Here is a 13,571-nt window from a genome sequence, read left to right on the forward strand (position 1 = left end):
CATGTTGAGTTAATATTTTTGTTCAGTATAGTATTAGTATAGTAGTAAGCATGTCATACAGGGCAGCAGTAGCATGGCTGGTAGAAGTGTTGTCCCAGTAACCGAAAGGTTGCTGGATCGAATCTCAGAGCCTGTCGTTCTGCCCCTGAGCAAGGCAGTTAAACCCCAACAACAACTGATCCCCCGGGCGCTGATTATGTGGATTTCGATAAAGCCACCCCTTGCACCTCTCTGATTCAGAGGGGTTTGGTTAAATGCGCAAGACAGATTTCAGATTAATGCATTCAGTTTTACAACTGACTAGATATCCCACTTTCCCTATATACAATAATGCTGAATCTGCTATAATGGAAGAATGGAATTATGAACATTTTTAAATACATGAACAACATACATAAGGATAAAGCAGTAAATGGGTGCAGTGACAATACATGTACAGTTTGAACAAAGTGAAGAGATGGGTAGGATCTGTGTGGATACTTCTCATACCCCTAGTAGTATAATGGCATCTGGAGAGTCAACTCCATGAGCACAGAAATTCTACCCATTGTTTGTGCAGTTTGACAAAAACAGTCAAATACTTCAAGACAGCAAAAACACAAAAACAATTCTGGACCGATCACGACAACAATACCCCTTCTGCTCTTACCACGTTGGAATAAATCACGGCGTACGGCAGAAAAATGCTGCCCTTTGTGTTTGAGAGGTTTTCGCCACATTCCAGTTCTGACAGAAAATTAAAGGTGATGCGCTCACCCTGTTGCTTGGAAATTCAAGGCATATGAAATCAGTTAAGGTACACGTAGGCCTGTGGAAAATACAACAGTTAAGATAAAACATAACAAAGACTTTAATGCAATGTTACCAATCATTCACCTCTCCATTCAAACGGATCATCCATCATGTTTTCAACAACAAAATCTGAACACCTCAGTCTCGACTCTACAGAACCACAAGACCATAAAGCTACAGGGAGCTATAATTTATGGCTCTTCTAAATTTTGTGAATTCTAAACATATCCCCACTGAAAAGCCTCCTTGACGATATTTCAGTGGCGCTTCTATTTGTGCTTCGGTGCTCCTTGCATCGCTCTCCACGCCACTGCATTGTCAATCACCAAGCACCTTTTGTCGACAACGACCCTCTCCCTCTCTCTCCTTTGATTTAAACATGAGATAAGGCAGGTTCAGTCAGTCCTGGTGCCACAGTGGCAGATGCGTCTTTTGTCAAAGTAAATTGAGATAGGGTACGTGGGGGGAGCAAAAACAACATGAGTGGCTGGTTTCATTTCCATCTGTTTAAATCACGTAAGATCAGATTTTTAACATTGCATGGGTGTTTGATGTGTGTGTGTGTGGGGGGGGGGGGGGGGTCGAAGTGCAGTACACAGCTAATTTCCAACAACGACTCTGGGCTCTCGATTTTCATGCAAACAGGTGTCCCAAAAGTCAGCCCCCCCCCACATGGAACAGCCAAAAGGTTAGCACAGCGCCTTCTCAGGTTCCACATAAGCAGCATTTGCACCTGCGAGGGCCTTGAGCGAGCGCCAAAATGGCTGCTGCTCCGAGTCAACTACAAAAAGCATAAGGCTGTTTTTTGGGGGTGCTTGCCTGAGTGGATTTAGTGTCCTTCCAACATAAAGTAACATGTTTGACTTGCATTGCGCTGTGTGCAATGGCTGTCACTCAATTAACAAAAACAATTCATAGAAATTACAGATAGTGCATTCAGTCCATGTAATCAAAGTCTTCGGGTATCCCGAAGGCTTTATCGATGCGTCCGTCGTCGAAACCAAACTTCCTCTTGGCCCACGACTTGATGGCAAAGACGTTATCTGCAGACAAAAATACAATGATTAGAAAACTACTTTATTAACAACTCATGTTTCTCACTGATCTCATTCATTCGAAACAGTGAAATGAATTAATTTGACTCACAAATACAGTCAAATTAGAACAATGGGATCACCGCATATTGTTGTGTTCTCACTCCGATGCGTCGCATTATCATTCATCAAACAGATTAACAAATATAACTTACATTTAAAGAATTCTGACGTGACTTCAATGTTGCCTAATAGAGATTTGTTGTGAGTAAAAGTTGATACTTTATGAGAAGGTTAGCAGAGCACTTTCACTCCCTGGGGCCCGCGGGATCAACGGATAGGTCTAATTGCACCTTTAAGTGACTTGTCAGGCTTAACAATAAACCCAGGCCGGATAACATTCACTCTCTAACGTTATGTAATGACACTGTATTTACAGAGTGGGTGTGGTGTGAACCCTGGTGTGTGTGTGTGTGTGTGTGTGTGCGCGCGCATGCAAAGCTGTGTGTGATCGTGAGAGGGAAAGCCTGTGTGTGTGTTCACCCAGTGAGAAAGGGCCATAGATTAAGGTGAGTTATCCACTGCAACACGATAGCTGGTATGTAAACACTAACCCTGCTCCTCACTAAACACCACCTAGTAGCACCTAACTCCCTGTAGTCCCTCCCCACGACCATAATCACCCTGAGATCACTGGTCGCCCCAGGTTACCGCCGGGGTCACGTAGCTCAGTTGGTAGAGCATGGTGCTTGCAACGCCAGGGTTGTGGGTTCGTTTCCCACGGGGGGCCAGTATGAAAAAGGTATGCACTCACTAACTGTAAGTCTAAGGCACTGCATCTCAGTGCTTGAGGAGTCACTACAGACCCCCTGGTTCGATTCCAGGCTGTATCACAACCGGCCATGATTGGGAGTCCCATAGGGCGGCGCACAATTGGCCCAGCGTCGTCCGGGTTTGGCCGGTGTAGGCAGTCATTGTAAATAAGAATGTGTTCTTAACTGACTTGCCTAGTTAAATAAAGGTAAAATAAATAAAAAATAAAATAAAGTCGCTCTGGATAAGAGCGTCTGCTAAATGACTAAAAATGTAAAAAATGTAGTGCACAGGGAGCCTGTGCAGTGTATGCGGGGAGTTGACACAGGCCACAATGGGGAGTGCTTAGGGCTGCAGTTAGTAGGTACTGTGTGTTTTCAGAACCTTCAGGTATTTTCTGTGATGGCAAACAAGAGCTTTGTCATCACAGAATGGGATTCCTAGAGAAATACCCCTTTGAAACGGTTTTGTGCCTCTTCCTACACGACTCAAAAAAAAGGTCATGGGAAGAAAACTTGTGTTTGTCTGGATTTCTTGTGTGTGTGTGTGTGTGTGTGTGAGGTTTGTCTTTCAGTTGACTCACCTGTCCATCTGGACACTGCCTCTTTAGCTGTGACATTGGACTTTCCTGCAAGACACAAACCCACCATCAACACACAGGTACTGTACTTATGCAACTGTCTGCAATGTTAGACAAAGACCAAAAACTGATCAGATATTGAGGGTAGGTATCCATGACCCAGAGCCTACTCCTGGACTTAACAAACCCTTTCGAGATAAATTTGCCATTGAGCATGCATTTTAGTCCAGGAGTAATCTGGGTCCAGGAAACCAGCCTCTCATTCGAAAGAGTCGATGCAATTAATTGAATATTCTTACATATCACTTGACTACAGGAAACAAAGGTACGTTTACACACTACTACGCAAACACTACAGTGCCAGTTTTAATTGAATTGGAGTTGAGCCCTTTGGGGGAGTGCGTTTCTTTTTCAATGCTCTGACCAGAGAAATCCCTCCCGCAGTCCGACTCCCCAGCCCTGACGCCGCTGTCCAAGCCAATCCATCACCTCAAGCGCACACAAACCACTTTCAATTCCAAAGTGAGAGTTACACTGTGTGCCCCATCCATTACAGCCCTTTGTGAATAGCCATGGCTCGGGGGAGTTGACAGGTCAATCTGCTAAGTCAGTGTAACACGCTACCTAGCCTAGCACCGAGGAGAGAGTGCAGCGCTGGGGCTCCAATTTCTTGGCAGAGGGGCACGGGAGCGCCAGCCAAGGGGGGGGAGCTGGGCCACATTAGCTTGGCCAAAGCCACATTGTTCGCTGGAAGCCAAGTAACACCTCCATCTCCAGGGAAAAGATGCCCTCAAAGGAGCTGTTCCTGGATCAGATTTTCGACACCAGTGATGATATGCTGAGTGGTTACTAGATGAGAAAGGAAATCTTGCTTCGGATCAGCGAGTAGAGGCAGGGGGTAACTTTGATTTGTACCTATTGCTGTAGCAACGAATGCAACAGTCATTTGAAATAAATAAAATCTAATTTCATATCTGTGGCCTTTTTTTTGTTTGTCACGCAAGTCACAGGCCTTTGTCCCCAAAGAACAAGAACTCAATACGGCTCCATCAGGAAAAGGACAGAGCTATACCGTTTCGCTCTCTTAAACTACATTAACTAATTGTCCAAACCCATTGAGACCAAAGAATACATACAGTAACTATGTCCAAGTCAACGTACTTACACAGGTTTAATCACAAAGGCAATTTGGGAAATGGTAAAATGAGTAACAATAAGTGAGTCCTCTCATGTAAGAGAAAGGATACAAAAACAAAACAAAAACTGGTTATGGGGAACAAACTTGACATGTCAGAGGCCGCACTTTGAATTGCAAATACCATTTCCCCGCTTTTGCTTGCTCAACTGGATTTCACTGGCAACTCAAATTTATAAGAAAAAGTTGTACGTGCAAATAAATAAAAGTAAGCATAAAATGCTCAAGTGTTTAAGTAAGCATAAATGTTTAACGTAAGTAAGCATAAGTCAAGGTTTATGTCCACACAAATTACTAACAGATTTGATGCTGGTCTAGGAAAAAACAACAACATTTGACTTAAGCAATAGTATTGAAGCTGAAAGACAAGGGCCAACTTTATCTGAACTCTATTCTTTACAAAGCACCACACTATCATAGCACTTAGACCATAGAAACCAAACAAAGCGCTTGTCAGTCTTAACTCTAAATCCTGAATTTATAACAAAGATTAAACATCCTTAGCAGACTTACAGTATATCCATAGCGCCTGTGTGTGTAAATGTTGTCCCTGGCAATAATGGCGAGCGTTGCGGTGCTTTACAAGGGAGTTCTGTTTACCGATTCTTGATTTCTCTGATGCTGCTAAAAGGATGGCAAGTTAAGACAAGCAGCGGTGTAGATCAATTAAAAACTGCTGAAGCTAGTCGAGCTTTAAGAACTGAAATTCAGGTTAAAAATGGACATGAGCATGTTGACTGATACAGGCTTTTAAAAGTAATCTGCTCTGAGTTTCACCTACACTGAACAAAAATATAAAACACAACAATTTCAAATATTTTAATGAGTTGCAGTTCATATAAGGGAATCAGTCAATTGAAATAAATAAATTAGGCCCTAACCTATGGATTTCACATGCCTGGGAATACAGATAGTAAAAAAAAAAAAGTAGGGGCTTGGATCAGAAAACCAGTCAGTATCTGGGTGTGACCACCATTTGCCTCATGCAGCGCAACATCTCTTCGCATAGAGTTCATCAGGCATTGATTGTGGCCTATGGAAAGTTGTCCCACTCCTCTTCAATGGCTGTGCGAAGTTGCTGGATATTGTCGGGAATTGGAACACGCTGTCGTACACGTCGATCCAGAGCATCCCAAACATTCTCAATGGGTGACATGTCTGGGGAGTATGCAGGCCATGGAAGTACTGGGACATTTTCAGCTTCCAGGAATTGTGTACAGATCCTTGCAACATGGGGCATTATCATGCTGAAACATGAGGTGATGGCAGTGGATTATTGGCACATCAATAGGCCTCAGGATCTCTGTCTGCCATCTACCCGGTACAGTTGAAACGCTGAAGAGCACACTTCTCCAGCGTGCCAGTGAGCATTTGCCAACTGAAGTCGATTACGACGCCGAACTGCAGTCAGGTCAAGAACCTGGTGAGGACGACGAGCATGCAGATGAGCTTCCCGAGACGATTTCTGACACGTTATGCAGATATTCTTTGGTTGTGCAAACCCACAGTTTAATCAGCTGTACGGGTGGCTGGTCTCAGACGATCCCCCAGGTGAAGCTGCCGCATGTGGAGGTACTGGGCTGGCGTGGTTACACGTGGTATGCGACTTTGAGGCCGGTTGGACGTACTGCCAAATTCTCTAAAACGACGTTGGAGGCAGCTTATGGTAGAGAAATTAACATAAAATTATCTGGCAACAGCTCTGGTGGACATTCATGCAGTCAGCATGACAATTGCACACTCCCTCAAAACTTGAGACATCTGTGGCATTGTGTTGTGTGACAAAGCTGCACATTTTAGAGTGGCCTTTTATTGTCCCCAGCACAAGGGGCACCTGTGTAATAATCATGCTGTTTAATCAGCTTCTTGATATGCCACACCTGTCAGGTGGATGGAATCTCTTGGCAAAGGAGAAATGCTCACTAACAGGGATGTAAAGAAATGTGCACAAAATGAGATAAGGTTTTTGTGTGTATGGAAAATGTCTCAGCTCATGAAACATGGGACCAACACTTTACATGTTGCGTTTATATTTTTGTTCATTATAATAAAAGTAATGTTGCCTTTGACAGCAAAGGTAACAGTTTATTTTTTAAACCCTATTGGGTCAATTGAAGAACCACATGCTGGATAGATGTTAGAAGTCTCACTCAGGCAGTTACAATGTGTGTACAGAACTAGCGTCTTTTTTGCCATCATTTTCAAATTATGTGAATGTGCTAGGCCCACTCCTCAACCGAAGGAACACGCCTCATGCTTTTTTTGGCGGAGCAATCTGGACGCCTCAAGTTAAAATAACTGCGCTACAGCCAGTCACATATATAGAAGCCCTTCTCTTCCTGGTCTGGCAGAAAGTCCCTAACTTGCGTCCCTAGCTAAACAGAACTGTCACAGACACATGGCAGAGACATGTATTAGACAGCAGTAAAGACATTCTGGTTGAATCAGAAGGACATAGGTAGTACATGGAGATGGAGAGGTCTGAGAGTATCTATGACAACAAAGACAGCACTGACAGGGATGAGGCAGAAGAGAGTCAATATGAATATATACAGCAACATCTTGTCAATGTCTACAGCAGTGCAGGCACCCGCAGGGTCATGATCCCAGCACTGAGACAATGGGCAACACCCCAAGGAGATCAGCACTCCAGACCGTCCAGAGTTGCTGGGGCTGTTGTCCTTCTGGCTGAGATCATAGGCCTGAGTGTCCACTATAATAAAGTGATTGTCAGTCTACAAGAAAAGCTCTCTGGGCTAGAGAAACTGGGATGGAGACATTTTAGCTCCAGTTTGAGACCAAATCCTGGGAGGAAAGCAGACCTGGTGATCATAAACATGGGTGGACGACACACCTCTGTCTACAGGGTACTGGTCAAGAGGAGAACCTGAGTTATCAAGGCAAGGATGAGGACTGTGCAGAGTGATGGACCCATTTTTCTACCCAAGAGAAGAATGCAGTGAATTGCGCTTCTGGATCTGTGAGATGGTAGCCAATCCATAACTCAAAATCTACATAAAAGTTCTAAGTTGGCTTCTCAAAATACGAGGGCATCCATGCTAGTGGCTAACTCAAAGCAGACTCACCTGTAGGAACCAAGCCAGCAATTTATGGCTCAGCTGCATTTCTTAAAATGTATTGAGTGCTGATAATGTTTTGTTTTCCTAATGGTTTGTATGGATTTCTTATCAATGTCATTTGAAGTACTCTATTTGCTTTTAATGTTTGAATTGTACCCCTTGACTGAATCCTTCAATGTTAAAAATAAATACATTCAATTTAACACATACAGTGGGGAAAAAGTATTTAGTCAGCCACCAATTGTGCAAGTTCTCCCACTTAAAAAGATGAGAGGCGCCTGTAATTTTCATCATAGGTACACGTCAACTATGACAGACAAAATGAGAAAAAAATATCCTGAAAATCACATTGTAGGATTTTTTATGAATTTATTTGCAAATTATGGTGGAAAATAAGTATTTGGTCAATAACAAAAAGTTTCTCAATACTTTGTTATATACCCTTTGTTGGCAATGACACAGGTCAACGTTTTCTGTAAGTCTTCACAAGGTTTTCACACACTGTTGCTGGTATTTTGGCCCATTCCTCCATGCAGATCTCCTCTAGAGCAGTGATGTTTTGGGGCTGTCGCTGGGCAACACGGACTTTCAACTCCCTCCAAAGATTTTCTATGGGGTTGAGATCTGGAGACTGGCTAGGCCACTCCAGGACCTTGAAATGCTTCTTACGAAGCCACTCCTTCGTTGCCCGGGCGGTGTGTTTGGGATCATTGTCATGCTGAAAGACTGATGGTAGGCTTTGTTACTTTGGTCCCAGCTCTCTGCAGGTCATTCACTAGGTCCCCCCGTGTGGTTCTGGGATTTTTGCTCACCGTTCTTGTGATCATTTTGACCCCACGGGGTGAGATCTTGCGTGGAGCCCCAGATCGAGGGAGATTATCAGTGGTCTTGTATGTCTTCCATTTCCTAATAATTGCTCCCACAGTTGATTTCTTCAAACCAAGCTGCTTACCTATTGCAGATTCAGTCTTCCCAGCCTGGTGCAGGTCTACAATTTTGTTTCTGGTGTCCTTTGACAGCTCTTTGGTCTTGGCCATAGTGGAGTTTGGAGTGTGACTGTTTGAGGTTGTGGACAGGTGTCTTTTATACTGATAACAAGTTCAAACAGGTGCCATTAATACAGGTAACGAGTGGAGGACAGAGGAGCCTCTTAAAGAATAAGTTACAGGTCTGTGAGAGCCAGAAATCTTGCTTGTTTGTAGGTGACCAAAGACTTATTTTCCACCATAATTTGCAAATAAATTCATTAAAAATCCTACAGTGTGATTTTCTGGATTTTTTTCTTCTCAATTTGTCTGTCATAGTTGACGTGTACCTATGATGAAAATTACAGGCCTCTCATCTTTTTAAGTGGGAGAACTTGCACAATTGGTGGCTGACTAAATACTTTTTTCCCCCACTGTAGTTGTATCAAGATCTCTTGATAGCAAATCTAATAGCTGGTGCTGAAGCTACTCAAGATTTAAGAGCAGAAATTCAAGTAAAAAATGGACATGAGCTTGTTGACTGATACAGGCTTTTCAAGTAGAGGTCTTTCAGCTAATAAAATAAAACTTTGCTACTTTACTTTGCTAAGGAGAGAGATCTATTGTTTTTTTTTTGTGGTACTTTTGGAAAAAATAAAACCTCCCAAAGATTAATCAAAAATTTGTCACACCTCAGTAATTGTTTGTTCAGCAACAAAAACTTTAAGTAGTGTACATTCTGAAATGGTTGTAAAAAATAAATAAAATAATATTCATATTGCTGCTTTTTTTAAAAGAGCGATCTGGCCACCTCAAGTTGAAAATAACTGTGTTACAGCTAGTCACATATATAGAAGACTTTCTCTTCCTGGTACAACACAGGAAGTCCTTAACAGAGTGCCTAACTGCACAGTTCTGTCACACATTCAGAGAAGAGACAAGTATTATAGAGCAGTAAAGACATTTAGGTTGAATCAGCTTGACATAGGTAGTACATGGAGATGTCAGAGTATCTATGACAACAAAGACAGCCTTGACAGTGGTGAGGGGCAGAGGAGAGTAAATAACATCTACAGCAACATCTTGTCAATACCTACAGCAGTGCAGGCAGCCTCAGATGCCTTGACCCCCAGCACTGAGACAGAGGGAAACACCCCAAGGAGCCAACCAGTAGAACAGGATCTCGTTTTGGAGATCTCAGCTAAAAGAGCTGCTGCAGTGTGTCTGGGGTTGCTGTGTATTCTTCTACTGGCTGGGATCACAGGCATGCATGTCCACTTTAATGGAATGATTCTTGGGGCGAGTGTTTTTAAAACCCACTGCTTTGCTGAGAAAGACCAGTTACGGGCTCTGTGCTAGAGCAATATTCTCTACATGGATGGAGATATTTCAGCTCCAGTTTTTACTACCTCTCATTATGGTGAGGGTAGTGTTTATACTAAATTCTGGGAGGAGTGCAGACAGGACCGTCTAAGAAGAGGTTCAGACCTGGTGATCACAAACAGCAGAGAGGAATAGGTATTTATCCATGAATTCATTGACAAGGGATTCTGGATGGGTCTGACTGACCGAGATGAAGAAGGGACCTGGCAATGGGTGGACGGCATCCCACTGACCACAAGGTACTGGGCGCAAGAGGAGCCTAACAGCTATCAGGGCAATGAAAAGGACTGTGTGGAGCGAAGGACTTTTATTTCTGACCCAGCGGAGAGCTGGCATAATACACAATGCAGTGAATTGCGCCTCTGGATCTGTGAGAAAGTAGCATATCAATAACTGAAACTCCAAACCCATCAGTGCTAAGAGGCTAACTGCTAAGTCAACGCAGGCTCACATGTAGGAGCCAAGATTTCTTATGAATGTAAATTTAGGTTTGAAGTACCCCCACTTACTTTTACACATCCATTGGAGACACTGTATTGCTGAATTTAAAGTATATGTTCAATGTCTGAGTTTTCAAAGACAAAATGACCTAACTACTGGGGTACTTAGTGCCTTCAGAAAGTATTCATACCCCTTCACTTATTCCACATTTTGTTGTGTTACAGCCTGAATTAAAAAAAGATTTAAAAGATTTTGTAGAAGCACCTTTGGCGGCGATTACAGCTTTGAGTCATCTTGGGTATGTCTATCAGCTTTGCACATCTGGATTTGGTGATTTTCTCCCATTCTTCCTTGCAGATTTTCTCACGCTCTGTTAAGTTAGATGGGGAGCGGCGGTGAACAGCAATCAAGTCTTTCACAGATTTTAAATGGGATTCAAGTCTGGACTTTGTCTGGGCCGCTCAAGGACTTTCACATTCTTGTTCTGAAGCCATTCCAGCATTGCTTTGGCTGTATGCTTGGTGTCATTGTCCTGTTGGAACGTAAATCTTCGCCCCAGTCTAAGGTTGTTTGCACTCTGAAGCAGGTTCTCATCAAGGACATGCCTGTATTTGGCTCTATTCATTGTTCCATCTATCCTTACCAGTCTCCGAGTCCCTTCCGCTGAAAAGCATCCCCATAGAATGATGCTGCCACCACCATGCTTCACGGTAGGGATGGTGTTAGACGGGTGGATGAGCTGTGCCTGGTTTTCTCCAGACATAGCCATTAAGGCCAAACAGTTCCATTTTTGTCTCATCAGACCACAGATCTCAGTCTTTCATGTGCCTTTTTGCAAACTCCAAGCATGCTGTCATGTGCCTTTTTCTCAGGAGTGATTTCTGTTTGGCCACTCTCCCATAAAGCCCAGATTGGTGAAGTGCTGTAGAGACTGTTGTCCTTTCTGCAGGTTCTCCCATCTCAGCCAAAGAACTCTGTAGTTCTGTCAGAGTGGTCATTGAGTTCTTCACCTCCTGACCAAGGTCCTTCTTGCCCAGTTGCTCAGTTTGGTCGAAGAGCCAGCTGTAGGCAGAGTCTGGGTAGTTCCATATTTGTTCATTTTCCCAATGATGGAAAACACTGTGCTCTTGGAAACTTTCAACACTCTAGAAATTGTTTATACCCTTCCCCAGATATATGCCTCACCACAATTATCTTGGAGATTTACAGACAGTTCCTTGGACTTCATGGTATAGTTTCTGTTCTGACATGCACTGTCAACTGTGGGACCTTCTATAGACAGGTGTGTTTCTTTCTAAATCATGTCCAAACAATTGAATTGGCCACAGGTGTACTCCAATCAAGTTGTAGTGACATCTCAAAGATAATAAAAGGAAATGGGATGCACCTGAGCTCAATTTGGAGTGTCATAGCAAAGGGGGTGTGAATAGTTATGTAAATGAGAGATTTCTGTATTTAATTTTCAATATATTTTCTAACATTTCTAAAAAACATGTTTTCACTTTGTCATTATGGGATATTGTGTATAGATGGGAGAGAAAATCTATTTAATCCATTTTGAATTCAGGCTGTAAGAAAATGTGGAATAAGTCAAGGGGTATGAATACTTTCTGAAGGCACTGTAACAGCAATAAACACAGACTGATTATTTCACAAATGAGAGTTGTTTCTGTCCATCACTTTGATTTTTTACCTGGCATTCTTCGTTCTTTGGCTAGCTAAGTAGTTCGCCATGATTGCTAGCAGTTAACATTAGCTAGCTAACTGCTGGAAACTGTTACTTTCCATTACACTGGTGGTTTCCTCAATCAACGTCAGCAGTCAAGGAAGTCAGCTAGCAAGCTGCAAAACCAAGTTGTCTCCCCACTTAGAGATTATAACAAAACTACTGGTCATTAAAATATTTAGGCACATTTGTGAATAAAAATGGTCGCACTGTAGAGCCCTGAAAGTGAAGTCACAGGCATATTGGAATACAATTGAACAGAATTAGCTTTTAAGAATGAGTTTCAGTTATTTTGAACATTTGCTTCAATGCGGAAAAATATAAAATAACTCTGCTCAAGCCCGAGTTTGTATCGAAAGTCAAAATACCATTGCAGAGAAGTGTTACACTTAGCCGACGACCACACTGATGACCTTTTTCAAAGAGCCAGCGTTTATTTTGCCATTGTTTTCAAAAGGTCAAAGCTATTTTTTGCAGAGCAGGGCTGCACCTCAGCCACAGCCACTCACAAAGTATGTTTCTTCCTATCACAGCATCCTGTTTACTGAGGGAGATAGGTAATACAGTCCGTAAATGGACAGTACTGTCACAGACACAGAGCTTTTGTATTGTTAGGTATTACTGCACTGTTGGAGCTAGGAACATAAGCATTTCGCTACACCAGCGATAACATCTGCAAAATATGTGTACTCAATCAATAAAATTCGATATGATTTGAGCAGAGACCCATGCAAGAGTACACCCCATTTTGGGGTTTTTGGGTAACTTAGTGACATAAGTAGTGGAGATGTCTGAGTATCTATGACACCACTGACAGTGGTGAGGCAGAGGAAAATATTATGGATCTCAACAAAGAAGCGATGTGGAAATGGGTGGACGGCACCCCACTGACCACAAGGTACTGGGCGCAAGGGGAGCCTAACAGTTATCAAGGCAAGGATGAGGACTGTGCAGAGAGATGGACCTATTTTTGGAGAGTTGGCATGATACACAATGCAGTGAATCTGTGAGAAAGTAGCCTACCCATAACTCAAACTCAAAGTAAGCTTCTCCAAATACGAGGATATCAGTGCTAGGGGCTAATTGTTAACTCAAAGCAGACTCACCTGTAGGAGCCAACACAGCAAAGTATAGCTCAGCTGCATAATATTTACAGTACAGAATAATGTTTATGTTTCTTTCCTTGATGGTTGTGTATTATTTCTTATACATATGTCCATTGAGGTTTGAAGTAGTCTATTTGCTTTTAATGTTTTAATTGTATCCCTTGACTGAGTCCTTCAATGTAAAAATGTTATTATTTAATTCAGTTAAACTCAGTTGTATCAAGTGTGAAAATCTCGATTGCAAGTCTAATAGTAGGTTCTTAATGAACCCTTATGCCCACAGCCTTCTGCTAGACCAGAACCTGACTCTCTAGAGAGGCCTGATCTTAGCACACTCTGCAGGCTGAATCCACACCCCGTTTGAACCTAGACACAACACAGTGTCCTATAACCTCACGAGAACCACAAGCAGCTTTGGAAATACAATTAGCGTTTCATGGGGGTACATGATTATCT

General features: G+C 42.7%; 1 pseudogene; it reads right to left on the reverse strand.

Annotated features, from left to right (window-relative positions):
- Positions 1–328: 328 nt before the first annotated feature.
- Positions 329–13,571, reverse strand: part of LOC123484154 — a 34,361-nt pseudogene continuing 21,118 nt past the window's right edge.

Source organism: Coregonus clupeaformis, unplaced genomic scaffold, assembly GCF_020615455.1.
Source record: "Coregonus clupeaformis isolate EN_2021a unplaced genomic scaffold, ASM2061545v1 scaf0206, whole genome shotgun sequence".
Lineage (NCBI taxonomy): Eukaryota > Metazoa > Chordata > Actinopteri > Salmoniformes > Salmonidae > Coregonus > Coregonus clupeaformis.